Here is a 16,988-nt window from a genome sequence, read left to right on the forward strand (position 1 = left end):
CTGGAGCTTAGAAGGAAGAGGTCGATTATATTCCCAGGTCCCAGAGGTGAGGTCACCGTGGGCCCTACAGGGTCCCAGGAGAAGGCACCAGTGTCAGTCAGGAGGCAGAAAGGAAGAGGCAAGGCAATGGGATTACAGCTTCCATAGGAGACACAAGTCAGGGCCGATTAAACAGTTTCGGAGAGGCTAGTTTGAGGGATTCCTGTGGCCTTTGGGACATAGTGGTGGTGTGCAGCTGGTACCTGGCCCTGGGATGATTTGGGGCAGAGGAAATATTGGCTTAGGCATGTGAGTGTTTGATAAGAAGGTGGTAGGGCACCTGCACCCCAATGTTCACAGTAGCGAAACTGGAAGGAGCTGAGATGTCCTTCAACAGATGAATGGTTAACGAAGATGTGTTGCATATATACAATGGAATATTACTCAGCCGTCAGAAAGGATGAGCCTACCATTCACATTGATGTGAGTGGAACTGGAAGGGGGGAGGACTGTGATAAGTGAAAGTCAATCTGAGAAAGACAATTATCATATGGCTTCACTCATACCAGGAATATAAGAAATAGTGCAAGGGACCATAACGGAAGGAGGGGAAACTGAATGGGGAAACATCAGTGAGGAAGACAAACCATGAGCAACTCTTAACTCTGGGAAACAAATTGAGGATTGCTGGAAGGGAGGTGGGTGAGGGCACGAGGTAACTGGGTGACGGGCATCAAGGAGGGCACATGGTGTGACGAGCACCGGCTGTAATACGCAACCGATGTGTTATTGAAGACTACATTTGAAACTAATGATGTACTACATGATGGCAAATTGAATTTTAATAAATAAATAAAAAAGAAGGTGGTAGGGGGTGTAGACTCAGGATTGGTTGGTTTGCATATGAAAGACTTGCTCTGGGCCAAGCTCAGGAGGACCAGGCTCTCCTCAGCCTACAGATGTCAAAACACAGAAAATATGACATGTGAGTAATACATCTTCTTTAATTTTTCTTAGCAATGTTTTATAGTTTTCAAGGTATGGATCTTATACGTATTTTGTTACACCTACCCCCAAGTATTTCCCGTTTTTTTACTATAGTAAATGACATGTAAACTTTTAAATTTATTATCTGTTAGTTGCTAGGATACAGAAATACGATAAAAAATATATTGACCCTGACCTTGCTAAATTCATATATTAGTTCCAGTGGCTATTTTGTAGATTCCTTAAGATTTTGTATGTATGCAGTGATGTTGTCTATGAATAAAGATGATTTTGTGTCCTCTTTTTCAGATTGGTATTATTTCTTTTTCTTGCTTCATTGCTATGGCTAGAACCTTCAGCACAACAGTGTAATGTTGACTAGAGCAGCAACGCGGACATTTTTACCTTGTTCCCAATCATACAGGGAAGGATTTATTTGTTCACTGTTATCTATAATATTAAATGTAGTTTTAAAAAATCTGGAATGAGGATTGAATTTTGTCAAGTGCCTTTTTGAAATGTATTCAGGTGATCATATAATTTTTCTTCTTTTTTCTTAATGTGGTGAATTACACGGATTGATCTTCAGACATTAAACCAATCTTGTATTCCTCGAATAAACCTCAGTTGGCCACGCTATATTAGCCTTTTTTATATACTACTGGATTCAGTTTGCTATTTTGCTGAGAATTTGTACAATGCTGTGGAGGAAAGGGGTGTCTAATTTTCACGATGTGATCTAAGGGCTAGCAGTGGCCCTGGGATAGGAGAGAGTGAAAGGGTGTGACAAGGGTTGACTCTTACTCTGTATTTTTTTTTTTTCTTACCCTGTATTTTATATCCTGTTCTGTTGTTTGGGTTTTTGCACAAAGCATACATTTCTTTCATAATTAAAAAAACAAACTAAGAAGATATATATTCCTCCAAATATCCATTGTATTGGAGCTTGAGAACATGGAGGTTTCTGTGCATGGTCTGAAGGGAGATGAAGCCAGTGACCCCATGAAAAGGGCTGGAGCAAGGATTGGGTTTCAGTTTGGGAGGTTCAGAGGAGGCTGCTCCAAGGTGCAGAGGGAGAGGCTGGGAGCAGAAGAGGGTTTGAGAATCTGCTGTAGACACTTTCTTTGCCGATTTTGACTGGAAACTTCCTGAGGACTGGGACAACAATTTCTCTGGCTCATGACCTTCCACAGAGATTGGTCCAGGGTCAAATGCACCTGGGGTACTCAAGAAAATTTTTAAGAAAATGATTTACAAAATAGTGACGACTTTCACCAGAATCCCAGCCTTGCTGAAGAAAGAAGAGGACAACACAGACAGGACTGTGCAAGCACGTCCTGCCTCTACCTGGGAAGTGCAGCCCCTCTGCCTCAGAACCCCTCTCTCCCCATGGGCCTAGGCTGGTCGAGTGGCCAAAGTGCACCACTTCCCAGCAGGGCTCCCAATCCATGCCACCACAGGTTTTACCCATTCAATATCTGATTCAATTCAACATTTACATATTGGGTTCTAGAATCAATCAGCATTGGTCAAATCCTGCCTCTACCTCTTCACTAGTTGCAGTATTTGGCAAAGCCCTTAATCTTTTGAACCTTAGTTTCTACTTCTAAAAACTGAAGATAATGGTGATACCTACCTCGTAGAGCTGCCATGAGGATTAAATGAGATTATCTTTGTAAAGCACGTCACACACGCTGGAGCACAGCAATTAGGCAGTACATGTTAGGGCTGCTGGTGCTATTGCTGCTGCAGAAAGATGTGGACTCCACACTTGTCCTTCTAAAATTCCAATGTGAAAATTAGTAGCTATTTCTGTTTTCTTGAATGGTTTATATAACAACCTAGTTGAGTAGCAAGGACAGATGTCATTTGCCCCATTTGTCACCCTATTTGAAAGATGACAAAACTGAGGCTGAAAAGCCCACAGACATGGAACTAGGAAGTAACGGAGCTGGAACGAAGAATCAAAGGTAGAGATCTTACATCCCATACCATTTCCACTATACCCCACTCTGTTTTCCTCCTTTGCCTGGGTTGGATTAGGGGTGTTTGTACAGTGGGTGGGGCCTCCCATTAGGCCTGGCTGAGCAGGGAGGGTACAGGATTATAGGGTGAGGGAAACATCTCAGCTTCTCAGCTTGGATCTGGAGTAGGAGCCCAACTGGGAGAGATCACCGAGGCCAGCCAGTGCATGTGTGAATGCTCAGGGATGCCAGGGGACTTCTCTCAGGCCTGCAGGTTCAGAGGGAAGAGGAGTGGTGGGGCCACTGGTCAGTGTGGTAACCTTCATTTTCCCCGCCTGAATGATAGGGAGTGAGAGGAGTCTGAGTCTGGAAACTTCCCTCAGGCAGCTGCCCTCATAATTATGGGGTGACCAAAAGAAGGGATCAGTGTCCTTGGCTGGCCTGAGCATTTCCTAAAGGAAGAGGCATTTCATCTCCCTGCAGAGGGGTTTGGAGCATTACAGGACTTGATTGCATGTATTATAAAAATAATATCTCATTATTTCAAGCTTAGAAATAAAGTAAGGTAAAACAATTTTGAAATGGGCTTTATTTTTTTTAATTTTTATTTATTTATGATAGTCACAGAGAGAGAGAGAGACGCAGAGACACAAGCAGAGGGAGAAGCAGGCTCCATGCACTGGGAGCCCAATGTGGGATTCGATCCTGGGTCTCCAGGATCGCGCCCTGGGCCAAAGGCAGGCGCCAAACCGCTGCACCACCCAGGGATCCCAAGGTAAAACAATTTTGAATCAACCACCATTATTTCATTAGTGAAATAATTATTGTTGACACTTGGATATAGATGTATAATATTTTGAACATGTTTTTCTAAAGTATTTAGCTTTAGTCAGTTTTAAAAAATATGTTGCTACACTCAGACTCAATCTCCAATCTTATTCTTTTACTGTGCCTTGGACTTCACGGTTGTACTGATTATTCAGTTTTGATTTCTCCTTTTCTCTGTTAACAATAAAATAGGAAAAAAAGTAATGTTTTTGCAAAACTTCTAACCATCACTTAAATTATCTATATAATATTCCATTTACGGGTACAGTTTATTTAACTATTTTCCATTCTTTATTGAACATCTGTTTTGGAAACACAAGCACACACTCACACACACATATTTGGTTGGGAGGAGTAGAGAAGCAGAAGCAACTTCCACCAACTATAGAAAACTCTATTGAATGGGTCTCTCTGAATCACCATTCTTTCCAGATCAGTTTCTAATCCATCAGTGTCACAGTCTAAAGCCTCTGGAAGATGTACCTCAAGTTTCAATATCACCCTGGTAGAAATTTTAAAATGTTAAAATACCAGTGTCTCAGAAAACATCTTATCTGAGAGCTTTTGGGATATAATTACACACACTTTGTGCTGCCTAGGTCACAGATAGTTGATAGATAAATAATACTATGAAAACCCTGCTAAAAAATGATAATTATTTGACATACCATTCCCAAGTAGATGGTACTGTTTCGTTTTGTCACTTTCACCTTCAAGAGAGTCGAACCAAGAACAATCCTTGGCCATCTGCTGACTGCAGGAGATATATGAGGGGATCCCTCTGCATCTTAGCAGAGAAACATTGAGACAGCCTCCTCCCACCTCTTCAGTGTCACGCATGCCCCTTGTGTCACCATGAGCAGGCGGGTCTATGCCTTAAGGTGTCAGAGCAGGAGCTTTGGTAATGGCTTGGCCATCTTGCTGGGAGGGTGCTGGAGAGGGGCAGAAAGCTCACCGTTGGTCTACAAGAGTGGTGGCTGCTGCCAAGGCCACACCAGGCCGGGAGGTTACAGTAGCCAGAGTGTTGTTAGTTTTGGTGGGAGCAAGAGCTTCTCTGGCAGTATAGCTGGAGGTCTGGGCCAAGGCAACAGTCTGGGGAGCTATGGGGTGGACAGCCTCAGTAGAGTTAGCTTTGGCCTTGGTGGTAGTTTCAGGGGGCTGAGGTTGTATGTCCAGCAGTCTGCTTTGGGAACATCCAAAAAGTTGTAATGAATCAAAGCTTGCTGGAGCCACTAGATGTGAAGATTGGCCCTGAGGTCTAGGAGGTGAAGCAGTTGGAGTGACAGCAGATCAAGGAACTCGATGACAGTTTCACTTCCTTCGCCGACAAGGGGAGTCTTCTTCCAGGATGGAAATGGGCTAGTGGTTACCACATTGGACAGTGCAAGTCTAGATTATCTGAGGTCAACTAGCCTAGTCCCTGCCGCTTAAAATTGGCCCTCGGTATAAGGCGCCCACTTTATTTTTCATGTTCTCCAAGCCTCCCTAGGAGACTGGATCTGACCCTCAGCTATCTCTCACCACCAAGTCAAACTAGAGCTTTACAGTCTCACCCAGAAATAAAAGCGATTTATTCTGCATGTATAGTAAATCAGAACAGGCTGATAGGTTCAGTCTCAAAGAAGTCAAAATGGCCAATGGGTATCTTGTAAGTGGACACATTGACTTTGGCAAATGGTTTCTTCCCCATAAGTTGCCACATGATTCTGGGTCTCAGAGTTTCTCTCCAGCAGACTGGCATTCCCACTCTCAAAGACGGTAAGTAGAGACCACAAAAACCAGATATTGTTCAATTGATGGGCTCTGGAAAAGAAGCATGAGTCCAATGCAGATGATTTGATCAGATGAGCTTCAAATTCTGTTGGCCAGGCTGAGTGGTGAGCAGCCTGGAGACGTCCTGACCTTCAGATCTCATCTAGTCCTAGCACCAAAAGGAGGCTGGATTTATTATACTAGCTGCACCAAACAGTGCGCTGTTGGAGCAGCCTTGGATTGAGGCTTACTCTGAGTAGCCCTGGGGAAGGTGAGGTGGGCAGGAAGGATGCATGTTGAATTTGTGCCAAAGGAATGCTCAAGATTGTCTGGGAGGAATGTTGTAGTTCTGCCCAACCCAACCCTTCTCAGGGTGCTCTTTCTTAGGGAGGGGCAATATGGACTAGCACTATTGCATAGACTCAGAGCTGGGAAAAAAATAAGGAAGCCAGTAAGAAGGAAAGTAGAATTGGTGAATGTGCCCAGAGCTCTGGATTTAGGACAGTCTTACCACTGTAGACGGTGTACTAAGGAGCTATGTTCTTGGGGCACCTGGGTGGCTCAGTCGGTTAAATATCTGCCTTCGGCTCAGGTCATGATCCCAGGGTCCTGGGATGGGCCTCGCAACTGACTCCCTGCTCAGTGGGAAGTCTGCTTCTTCCTCTGCTCCTCCCTACCACTCATGCTCATTCTTTCTCTCCCAAATAAATAAATAAAATCTTTTTTTTTTAAAGTAGCTATGTTCTTTCCTGATGGCTATAGTTGATAACACTATATTGTGTAATTGAAATGTGCTAAGAGAGTAGAAGTTAAGTTTCTGTTTCTCTTTCTCTCTCTCTCTCTCTCTCTCTCTCTCACACACACACACACACACACACGATAACCATATGAGGTATAGATGTGTTCATTAACTCAATTGTGGGAGCTCTTTCACAATATATACATAAATCAAATCATTATGTTGTACACTTTCAATATATTACCATTTATTATACCTCAATTATACCTCTATAAAGCTGAGGAAAATGTGGGAAATTATATGGGGCTCCTGCTTGATTGAAGCTCCAGCTCGAGATAAAATTAAACTCTGCTCTTCCTTCATGGCCTGGCAAGAGCTGCTGGGCTAAGAGGTGGGGGAAGGAGTTGAGGGACGAGTAGGGGCAGAGGTTCACTGTAGGAGGACAGTGTCTCATGAGCTTTAGCAAGAAGATACTCAACAAATTGAAGGTACTGATTATCAGTGAATTCTTCTCTTTTGTTATTTATTGCAACTGTCGCTTGCAATGTCATGAAAACAGAGAGAAGAATGGGAAAAGGGACATTTTGTCCACATAAAGTAGCTGAGCTATTTGATAAAAGAATTATCCTAAGAGTGAGTTATTTGGTGGGCTCATTGATAAATCTCTTCCTGACACCCCCTCCCAAAAGACGCAGGTCAATGGTTCTCAAACTTTGGTGCAAATAAAAATCAAGGAGGGAACTTGGTAAAATGCAAAGGCCCAGACCTTATCCTATGTTAGGAAATCTGGACCTCTGTATAGATATGCCTAAAACCTCTTCAAATAATAAGGCTAACTAATCACTTTAATAGCATGTTGAGAATTGATATTAATTGGAGTTACTTGTCATTCTCGCCAGGCCCAAGCTCACTGTGGCTGTCCCCTGAGGCTGAGCCCTTGGATTTACTGGTTCCAGGTGTGGCTCCTGGAGTAGAAGAACCATGTGCTGGAGACAAGGTGGGAGTTGCTGCGGCTGGGTGTCAGCACCCGCTCTGCCAGCCTGGAGTCCAACTTTGAGAGCTATGTTGGCAACCTCAGGAGGCAGGTGGACAGATTCACAGCAGAAAAGATGAGGCAGGAAGTAGAACTGAAGATCATCCAGGATGGCATGCAGGAATACAAGAAGAAGTGAGTAGTGGGGGAAGGTGGAACAGTTGGTGTTGGGCCAAAATATGTGTGGCTCCCGGGTCTGGTGTGAGAGCAGTGCTAGGGCATAGACTTGGCTTCTCTTTCCAGGAACTTGTGGGATCTTTTTCTGTTTGTTTTTCTTCTTGTGAATCTGTGGATGTACATTCAGAGTGTATGAAAGCAGAGAAAAGGGAATGTCTTGAGACATAACAGTCTCCTTATCCACAAGCTGCCAGCAGATACAAAGTAGAGGTCAACAGCAGAACAAAGGCTGAGACGGACTTTGAGGTGCTGAGGAAGGTCCCCTAGGTCTTGGTTCTGGTGCTGTCTCCAGCCTGCTCTCTACCTGGCTCAGTTTCCAGTTGTGAAGCATCCCTGGCCCCTACTAACTGCCAAGTCATCGCTGGTCTGTGGGCAAGACTGTAAGAAGTAGTAAGAATAAAGGCTACCCTGATTTCTGGCTCCAAATTTCTGTTTTTCAACTTTTTAATGATATCGAATCCACCTGGCATTGTCCCCACTCTGTTAGTCTCCCCCAGGGCCTACCCTATTGATATCACTCTCTCCCTGGAATCTTGAGGCTCCTGGGCCCACTGCCTCCTTTCTTTCAGGATGTGGGCAGTGCCTAATTGGTCAGTGTGGACCTCAATGCCAAAGTGGACACCCTGCAGCAGGAAGGTGAGTTATTTAGGTCTTCTATGCTGCTCTTAGTTTGGAGTCTAAGCTCCCAGGGAGCTCTTGGGATGGTTAGAAAACTGAGAAAGAGAGAGAGGCTTCCTCAGGGCTAACCTTGAGCTTCTGCATGGATGCTGGTGAGGTGGCTCTGGGAACCCCTAAATGTGGGTACTGAGCATTTCCAGAGGACTTATTCCTGTTCTGCTGCACAGGAGCTGACCCAGGGATAGCAGCCAGTCAATGACACCAATGTGCTGCTGTCCATGGACAACAGCTGGCATCTGGACCTGTATAGCATCCTTTCTAGTGTCAAGGAGGTTGCCCAGAAGAGCAAGGTTGAGGCCAAGGCCCTGTACCAGGCCAAGGTGCCCACCTGGAGAACTGTCCTGTGCTGGGCTATGCCCAAAGAGCATACAGGATCCCCACTCCTGCCAACAGGGATTGACATGCTCCCTGGCCTTGTGTTTGATATGGCCACCTGACCTCATATGTCCTATCCTGGAGATTAGCGGGGAAGGAACCTGTGAAAGTCTCTGGCTCAGCCATTACTGGAAGTTACTAGGGCTCTGGCTTCCTGGGGTCTTTTCTATGTTGGGGGAGTTGACCTAATTCTGAAGACCCAGATGAGTTTAGAGATACCACAGTAGCTTTCAAACCTGCACAGCCAGCTCTTCAATCCATGTATCATGGTAGCCAGTGTGTCACCCAGGCTGTCTTCCTTCTATCAGCACCTTCTCCCACTGCCTTCCTTCCTGCATATGTGTGGGGGCACATCTTCAGGGAGCCTGATCTTCCCAATACCCACCTGAGTGGAATATAGTTGAAGGCAGTTCTTAACAGGAATAATGATTCCAGATCCACACATAAAATAGTTGCTGCATTCTTCCTACTGTGGATTGCCTGTTGGCTATCTCTCCTGTCAGAGTCTGGCTGGGAAGAACAGATCAGAAGTGTATTCCTGCCCAAATTTGATTCTGTGATCTTTAGTAGTTGCATACCTATGCTGGGTAGGAATGTTTTCTTTCTTTACCCAGACCCTGCTTTCCCAGCAGATAGGAATGTGTCTCCTCTATGGGTTGGTTTCGACCACAATGACCAGACTAAGTAGGGCACACGAGTCCTGGTTGAGTGAAGCTTAGAAGTCTGGGGCAAGTTGCTCTAGGTTAGGCTTTCCTTGTGGTGCTACCTTTCACTGCTGCCTTTTCCTGGCTCTAGTGGCAGAAGCTCTAGGCTACTGTTGGAAGAAAGAGTGATGACCTCAAAGTGACTAAGATGGAGATCACAGAGCTGAACCGTGCCTTTCAGAGACTTTAAGGGGAAATCACCAATTTTGAAACAGGTAGGGAACCAACTTGGCAGTGGTAGCTTTTGAGGGGATGGAGTTAATAAAGATTATTTTATTTCTTTATTTTTCTATATTAGCATATGTTCTATAATAAATTATGAAGGTGGGAGAAAGAGAAGTACAGCAAGGTGGTAGGTAAATGGTCTTCTGTGCCCCGCTTACTATCTGCTGATGGCTTTTGGCAGCGCACTGCTCCCTGCAAGACACTGTCCTGGGGGCAGAGCAGAAGGGTGAGGAGGCCCTCAAAGATACCCAGAATAAGCTGGCAGAGGTGGAGGCTGCCCTGTAGCAGGCCAAGGAGGATCTGGCCTGGATGCTAGGTGACTACTGGGAGCTGCTGGGAGCCAGGTTGGCCTTGGACATGAAGATCATCACTTACCACAAGTTGCTAGAGGGCGAAGAGAGCAGGGAGGTGACCCAGAGGGCAGAGAATGTGTGAGTGTCCATCAGTGGTGACTCTGTGTCACCTTTCCATCTGTGATAGACAATTAATTAACTCATTTATTCCTGAAACATCACCTGAGCTTTGTCAGTGGTGGCGAAGAGGGGTATCTGGTCAAGGCCCATTTCCAGAGTGCATGTGAGTAGTGCAGGTCCCTGCCCTGTAGGCTGGAGGCCCTAACTCCTCCAAACTTTCCTTCTGAACCTGTGGACCAAAGGGCGAAATGGGGAGATTTCCCTGCCATTGAGAAAGACAGAAGAAAAAGAGTTTTCCTGAGTTTTGTTCAGTCTAGGCATGGCTGGCTTGAGCCTAAGCTGGGGAAAGGGTAGAGAGGGGCTCTAGCAACAAGGGGGTTGGAGAGAGAGGACCAGCTGTGAGATCCCAGGAATAGTGGCAATAAGCCCAACGTAAGTCAAGATTGTGGTCAGGGGAAACTGAGGACAGCTGCCCTTGTTACTCCAGGTGGGAACTGATGCAGCTCTGGAGCCCAGGTATTTTCCAGAGTGAGACTAAATTACATATTTTATGAATCATACCTAGGGTATCCTTCTTTCAGGATATTATCCTCCTCTGAGCCCCTGTTAGAAGATTTACTGATTATTTTGATATCTGATATCTCTAGATACCAGGCTATCTGGAGAAGTCATCGAAAATGTGAGCTGCTGTGAGTAATGAGGGGTTCTCCTTTGCTGGTAAGTCAGGAATCACCCATGACCTTTCCTGAGATAAGGAGGGACGAGCTCTTAGCTGGGAGACTGGGGACCTATGGCCATGACCTCACTATGTGGGCAATGGCTATGCAGTCTTGCACTGGTTGCGTCTTGTCCTGCAGGCCACAAGACCAGGAGGGGCTTTGAGCAGAGGAGGTCAAGGTTCCTTTTGTGTCTAGAATCTCATGCTTGTCTCCAGGTGGGGGAGGCAGAGATCTTGCCATCAGGACCCCCTGAATCTGGTGTGGAGAGATGGTCCAGAAGAATGGGTGGGGTGAGAGCACAACATTGATGGCCATTGTTCCTTGGACCACTTCAGGAAGATGCCCCTCAATGCTATGTGTGAGATGGGTGTGCAGAGATGTAGGAGGTGTATGGGGATGCCCAAAGCTGCCCTGAAGCCTTCCTCTCTGTCTCCCCATAGCTGTAGTGTCAAGATAGTCTCTGCTTCTCGTATGGTTGCATCTGGCTTCAGCCCAGGGTGCAGAGTCTCTGCAAGGGGAGGCAACATCCTCAGAGGATCCAGTGTAGCATCTGTGGGTGCTTCAGGGTTTACAGGGTGCAGTAGGAGCTCCAGCGGGTCCAGACCTCAAGTTGGGAATTCTGGAGATACCAGCTTTGGTGTGGAAAATGAGGAGTCCAGTTCAATGATTAACCAGGGTTCCAGCTCAGGGCACAGAAACTTGTAGGTTTCCCTCTCAGAGGCAAAATAAAATCTGGCCCTGATTTCATGGTGTCCATCAATCCGAGTGTTTCACAGTGTACATGCCCGCTCTGGCTGTACTCCACCTTTTAATTTTTAAATTTTTTGCAATTTGGAGGCAGGCTTCTGGGTCAAAACAAATTCTTCCCCCCCCTCTATACCTCTAAAGGATAGCTACCAAAGGGAGGAGCTGAGAGGAAGATCTCTGTGGGCATGCCAACCTGACCCACTCCTTTGAGACAGTCTGTGTGCATCATCACCTGGAGGTACATATGACAGCAGCTGAGTTCATGTGTTTCCTCTTTCCCAAGGATGAGGATAAAAATATAATAGAAGCAAATATATCTTAGGATCACACTCCAGGTAAAGTCCAGTTAAAAACACATATCTAGTGTGACCTGCTAGGCTAGAAGGGGTGTGGAAGCCCTGGGCCCTACTATCTAAGGAGAAGATCGTGTATCCTATTTTTTCTTTTGAAGAGCTGCCTCCTTCTACCTTCCTACTCTTTGCCCCCCACCCATACTTTCCAATAAACTTCATCAGAAACTTACTTGTTTGGGAACTTTCAAAAATACGCATTACCCAGATGGGTCCTGAGTATTGCTCTTTCTCAGTCACCATCCTGTAACACACACGTAGGTATACATACACATGCTCACCCTCTGTTCTCCCCCATGTTCACTTACCTGGGCTGACTGAAGTGCATGTTATTTTTACTTTGCTTTGGAAAGTGGGCAAAAATGGTCCTTCTTCTCCCACCTTATTGAAAAGCTTCTGCTTTAAAAAAAAATTAACTGCAGGCCCTCCAGCTTTACTTGGCAGCCAAGCTGGTGTCATTACTGCCTAATTAAGGGATAATAGTTTTATTATCATTCTCATTACAAGAATTATTATCAGGTCATGGCCAGCAGGTGTGGAGTGGGAAGCAGCAGCCTGGGGGCTCAGTTCACAAGGGCAACTCCGCTGCTTTGTCTCCTACTTGGCTCAGAAAGTAGTTCCTTGCATAGCACCCCATGAAGTCCAGCGGTGTGGGATTGGGAGGAGAGGTCTCATCAGCTCCCTGTGTCATGAGTGCTGTTGGGAGTGCTGAAAGGAGGGAACATGGCCAACCAGGGGGAGGACAGGCATAGCTTCTCATCTGAGCAAGCCCTAGGTTTCTAAAGAGCCATCCATTCATTCAACAATCATTTATTGAACACCTACTATATGGTAGATTCTGTCCTTGACACTAATACAAAAAGATGGCCAAGACCTATGTCTACTGGGAAGGCAGGAAAGAAAATGTACAGAGTACAGGATATAAGTGCTGTTTAGGGGAAGTGCCTATCAGGAGCAAGGGTTCAGACTAGTAGGATGGGGGAAAACTTCCTTGATGAAGAGCCTTCAAACTGAACCCTAAAACCTAAACATTGAGGAAGAGTTGGCCAGGGGGATGGGATAGAAGGCTATCTCCCGGAGATGGGAGCAGTGCTTGGCACACAGTAGGTCATTAATAAAGATTTGTTGAGGACTGAAAAAAAGAGCTTGACAAAAGCCTGACTCTTTAGTCTCTCTCCCAGAAATATAGTCTGGTGTACCTGAGAGAGAGGTGTAGCAGGAGAGGTTGATGAGGACTTTTCTGGGCAGAGTGACTAGCTTGTTCTGTTTTCCTGGGACATCCCTGGTTTTAAAACTGAGCATCCAAACAAAAACAAAAACAAAAACAAAAAAAAACAAAAACTGAGCATCCTATGTTCTGAGAACCCACTCGGTCCCAGGTTGGTCATCCTGCTGCTTTGTTACCTCAAGCGATTCGGACTCCATCCTATGGTGTTTAACAGTAGAGTGATACAGGGTCAAGAGTGCTCATCTAGCAGACAGAATGTGCCTAAGCCTGCCAGTTGTCCCCCAATATCCTTTCTTCTCTTCTCCTACAGAAATAGAAATTACAGATGAGTTTATGGCCACTCAGTTATGGGCAACATTTTCAAACCCCCTTTATAGATAGCTGTGGCTATGAAACAAAATTCTGGACAATGGGATGTGAGTTGAATCATATTGTGCTCCTGACTGGGCCCTTAAAAGGCAGACCCCCAAGAGTGGGTTCAGTATCTGGAGAAAAAAATCGTGAGGAAGTTTAAGAAACTATAAACTCAGGCCCTATCCCAAACCTTTTGAATAGGAATCATAGGGCTGAGTTGTTTTAAAAAGATTTCAGGCAGTCGTAGTTAAATCATGGGCTCTGCAGTGGGCTGCCTGGCTTCCATTCCCAGTTTCCAGCTGTGTGGTCTTCTTGCCCAGGGAATTTAACCTCTCTGTGTCTCAGTTTCTGTAAAAAGTTATCTGTAATAAGTGTTGGTTGATCTTGCAACATGTATCCAGCACTTAATATGTGCCAGGTACTGTTCTGAGCACATTAACATGAAAAGAATATTTATTCTGCTTTTTGTTGGGAATTCTATAATGCCAATTAGATCCTGTTGTGAGAGCATCAGTGAGATCTTTTATATCCTTGATGATTTTTTTTCTCTAGTGGTTCTATCCATTGTTGAGGGAGGAATATTGCCGTCCCTAACTCTAATTGTAGATTCATCTACTTCTTCTTTTGGTTCTATCAGCTTTTGCTTCACATATTTTGCAGCTCTTTCATTTGGTGTATACACATTAGCATTGCTCTGTCTTCTTGGTGTATCAGGCCTTTTATATTTTATAATGTTTCTCTGTGTTTCATAGGTTTTTTTGCTCTGAAAGGTACTTTATATGATGATTATATAGCCAGTCCTATTTTCTTTTAATTAATATTTGCATGATGCTATCTTTCTCTGTCCTTTTACTTTTAACCTGCATATATTATTATATTTAAAGTGAGTCATTTTTTTTTGTGGATAGCATATAGTTGGCTAATGTTTTTTTATTTTTACTTATTTTATTTTTGGGCTAATACTTTTTATTTTTTAAATCTTTATTATTATTTTTAAATGTTTTTAATAAGCCCTGACAAACTCCGTCTTTTAACAGATGTATTTAGATTGTATTTAATGTAATTCTTAATATGTTAAGGGATAAGTCTGTAATTTAATTCTTGTACCTATTCTGTTTCTCATTTCTCCTTGTTTTCCTGCTTTATTGTGGCTGCTTAAACCTTTTTAAGAGCCTATTTTGATATATATATAGTGTTTTTGAGCATATGTCTTTGTATACCATTTTTAGTGGCTGCCATAGGAACATTAACAGTTTACCGCTATTGCCATTTGACCAGTGCAAGTGAAGAAACCCTTACTCTCTACATCCCTTTACCCTCCTCCTTTATGGTATAATTTCTTAAATACTTCCCCTAAACTCATTTAGAACCACCACAGTGTTATAATTTTTGCTTCAACAATCAAACATCAGTTAGAGAATATTCAAGAGGAGAGGGAACGTCTATTATATTTCCCCTTGTTTTTTATTACCATGTTCTTTCCTTTTTTCCCAAAGTTTCAAGGTTTCTTCTTTTATCATGTCCTTTCTGTTTACAGAACTTCCTCTCACCATTTTAAGGTAGGTCTGCTGACAACAAATGCTGCTTTTAGTTTTCATTCATCTAAGAGTGTTAGGGTTTCCCCTTCATTCCTGAAGGATAATTTTGCTGGGTATAGGAAACCGTGTTGACAGTTTGTTTTGTTTGTTTTTTGTTTTTTGTTTTTGCCTTCAAGCACTTGAACAATACTGTGCCAGTCCCTTTTAACTTCTGTGGCTTCTAATGAGACTTTGGCTACCCTTTGAAATCCTTTCCTTTATAAGTAAGGTGTTGTTCCTCTTTTTTTACTTTCACAATTTTAATTCATCCTTAGTTTTCAGAATTCTGACTGTGATATATCTACACCAGAATTGGTGTGGATGTTTTGGAATTTTTTTCTGTTTGGATTTGTCAGCTTCTTGAATGTTTAGATTTTTGTCCTTTGGGAAATTTTCAGTTCTTATTTCTTTGGGTACTTTTTTCAGCCAGTCCTTTTTCTTCTCTCATGAAACTCCAATAACATGGATGTAAAATATTTTGTTATAGTTGCATGGGTCTCTGATGCTCAGTTCATTTCTTTTTTTCTTTCTTTTCTTTTCTTTTTTTCTTTTCTTTTCTTTTCTTTTTTTCTTTTCTTTCTTTCTCTCATTCATTCTACTTTTCTCTCTATGGTTCAGATTGAGTAATTTCTGTTGTTCTATCGTATAGTTCAGAGTCTTTCCTCTGGCCCCTTTATTCTACTGTTAACCTTATCCTTTGAGGTTTTTACTTTGGTTATTGTATTTATCAATTCTAAAACTTCCATTTGGTTCTTCTTGATATTTTATTTCTTTTTGAGATTTCTATTTTTCCATCTGCTTAGTATGCTCTTCATTGCTACTGAAGTATTTTTATCATGCCTGCTTCAAAATATTCATCAGATAATTCTGACATCTTTGTCACCTCAGTGTTGGTATCTATTGATTGTCTTTTTTCATTCAGTTTGAGATATTCCTTGTTCTTGGTATTATAAGTAATTTTTATCAAAACCTGGAATTTTGGCTATTATAAGACTCTGGATCTTATTTTAGTCTTCTGTTTTATCCATCTTCTTCTGACGTTGCCCTAATAGGGCAAAGGATTGGGTGCCACCCTGTTACTGCTAGGTGGAAGTGGAAGTCAGAGCTCCTCATGTGGTTGGATGGATCTGGGACAATTGGCTGGTGGGGATAAAAGTCCCAGCTTCTGCCTTGGCCTTCTCTGGCATCACCCAGGGTGCCTGATTATAATCTGGTGAGTCTAGGCTTCCTGCTCAACTTTTGCTGGAGTAGGTGGGTAAAGGACCTCAGTGTTTTTTGTAATGTTTGGCTAGAGTAGAGTGGCTATTGTCTATAAGTTTTCTGTTTCTAGGTTTCCCCATTCCTAGATATTTGGCTGGAAAGGTTAGACTTCTGTAGAGCTTCTGAAAAATCTGTACCCTCCAGGCTGTTGCATTTGTCTGCCCTAAGTCTGGGATATATGAAACAAATAGGAAACCCAGGGAACTCACCACCATGTCATTCCTAAGATCCCAATCCAGTGTGACTTTTCCTCTCCACCTTTCAGAGTCTTCTTATGTTTGTTTTATATATAATATCTCGATTCTTAGTTGTAGTAAGTAGAAGAATAGCGTTCATGCTATTTCTTCTGCTAAGCAGTGTCAAAAGAAGGGAAAAGTAGGTTTACTCTAACTTCCTGGATGACAAATACTAAATATTCTTTTACAGCATGATTTTATTGCTTCTGGGTGTGATGGGAGGTTGCTTTCCTGCCTTCTGTGTGCTGAACCCATCATAGATGCCTGCTTAGAGGCCTAAGCAAAGGCTAATGGCAGCACTGGCCTTTGGTGGGAAATGGGGCTGATTTAGCAACTGGGTGAAGATCAGATTTTCCTCTAGCAAAAGCAGTGGCAGGATGTGAAATATAAGGGGCCCACTTAGGGGAATTTTTAAAGACAGATACCAAGGATCTTGTCCTTAGAGGGAATGATTTCAAGGGTCACTAAAAAATCTTTTTGTCCCTCCATGACTTCCTGAGAGTCCCTCCCTCCTGTGGTTCTGGGCAGTGAAGAGGGAAGGTAGTGTGTGGGTCTCGTCTTTAGGAAACTTTCTGCCTGTTGGAGAAGAATGGCACACACTTGAAAACACAGGAAACATTGAATTAGAGAAAAAAATAGGTACATTTTGGGGATGCTGGCCAG

Source organism: Canis lupus, chromosome 25 (genome assembly GCF_048164855.1).
Source record: "Canis lupus baileyi chromosome 25, mCanLup2.hap1, whole genome shotgun sequence".
NCBI classification, from domain to species: domain Eukaryota; kingdom Metazoa; phylum Chordata; class Mammalia; order Carnivora; family Canidae; genus Canis; species Canis lupus.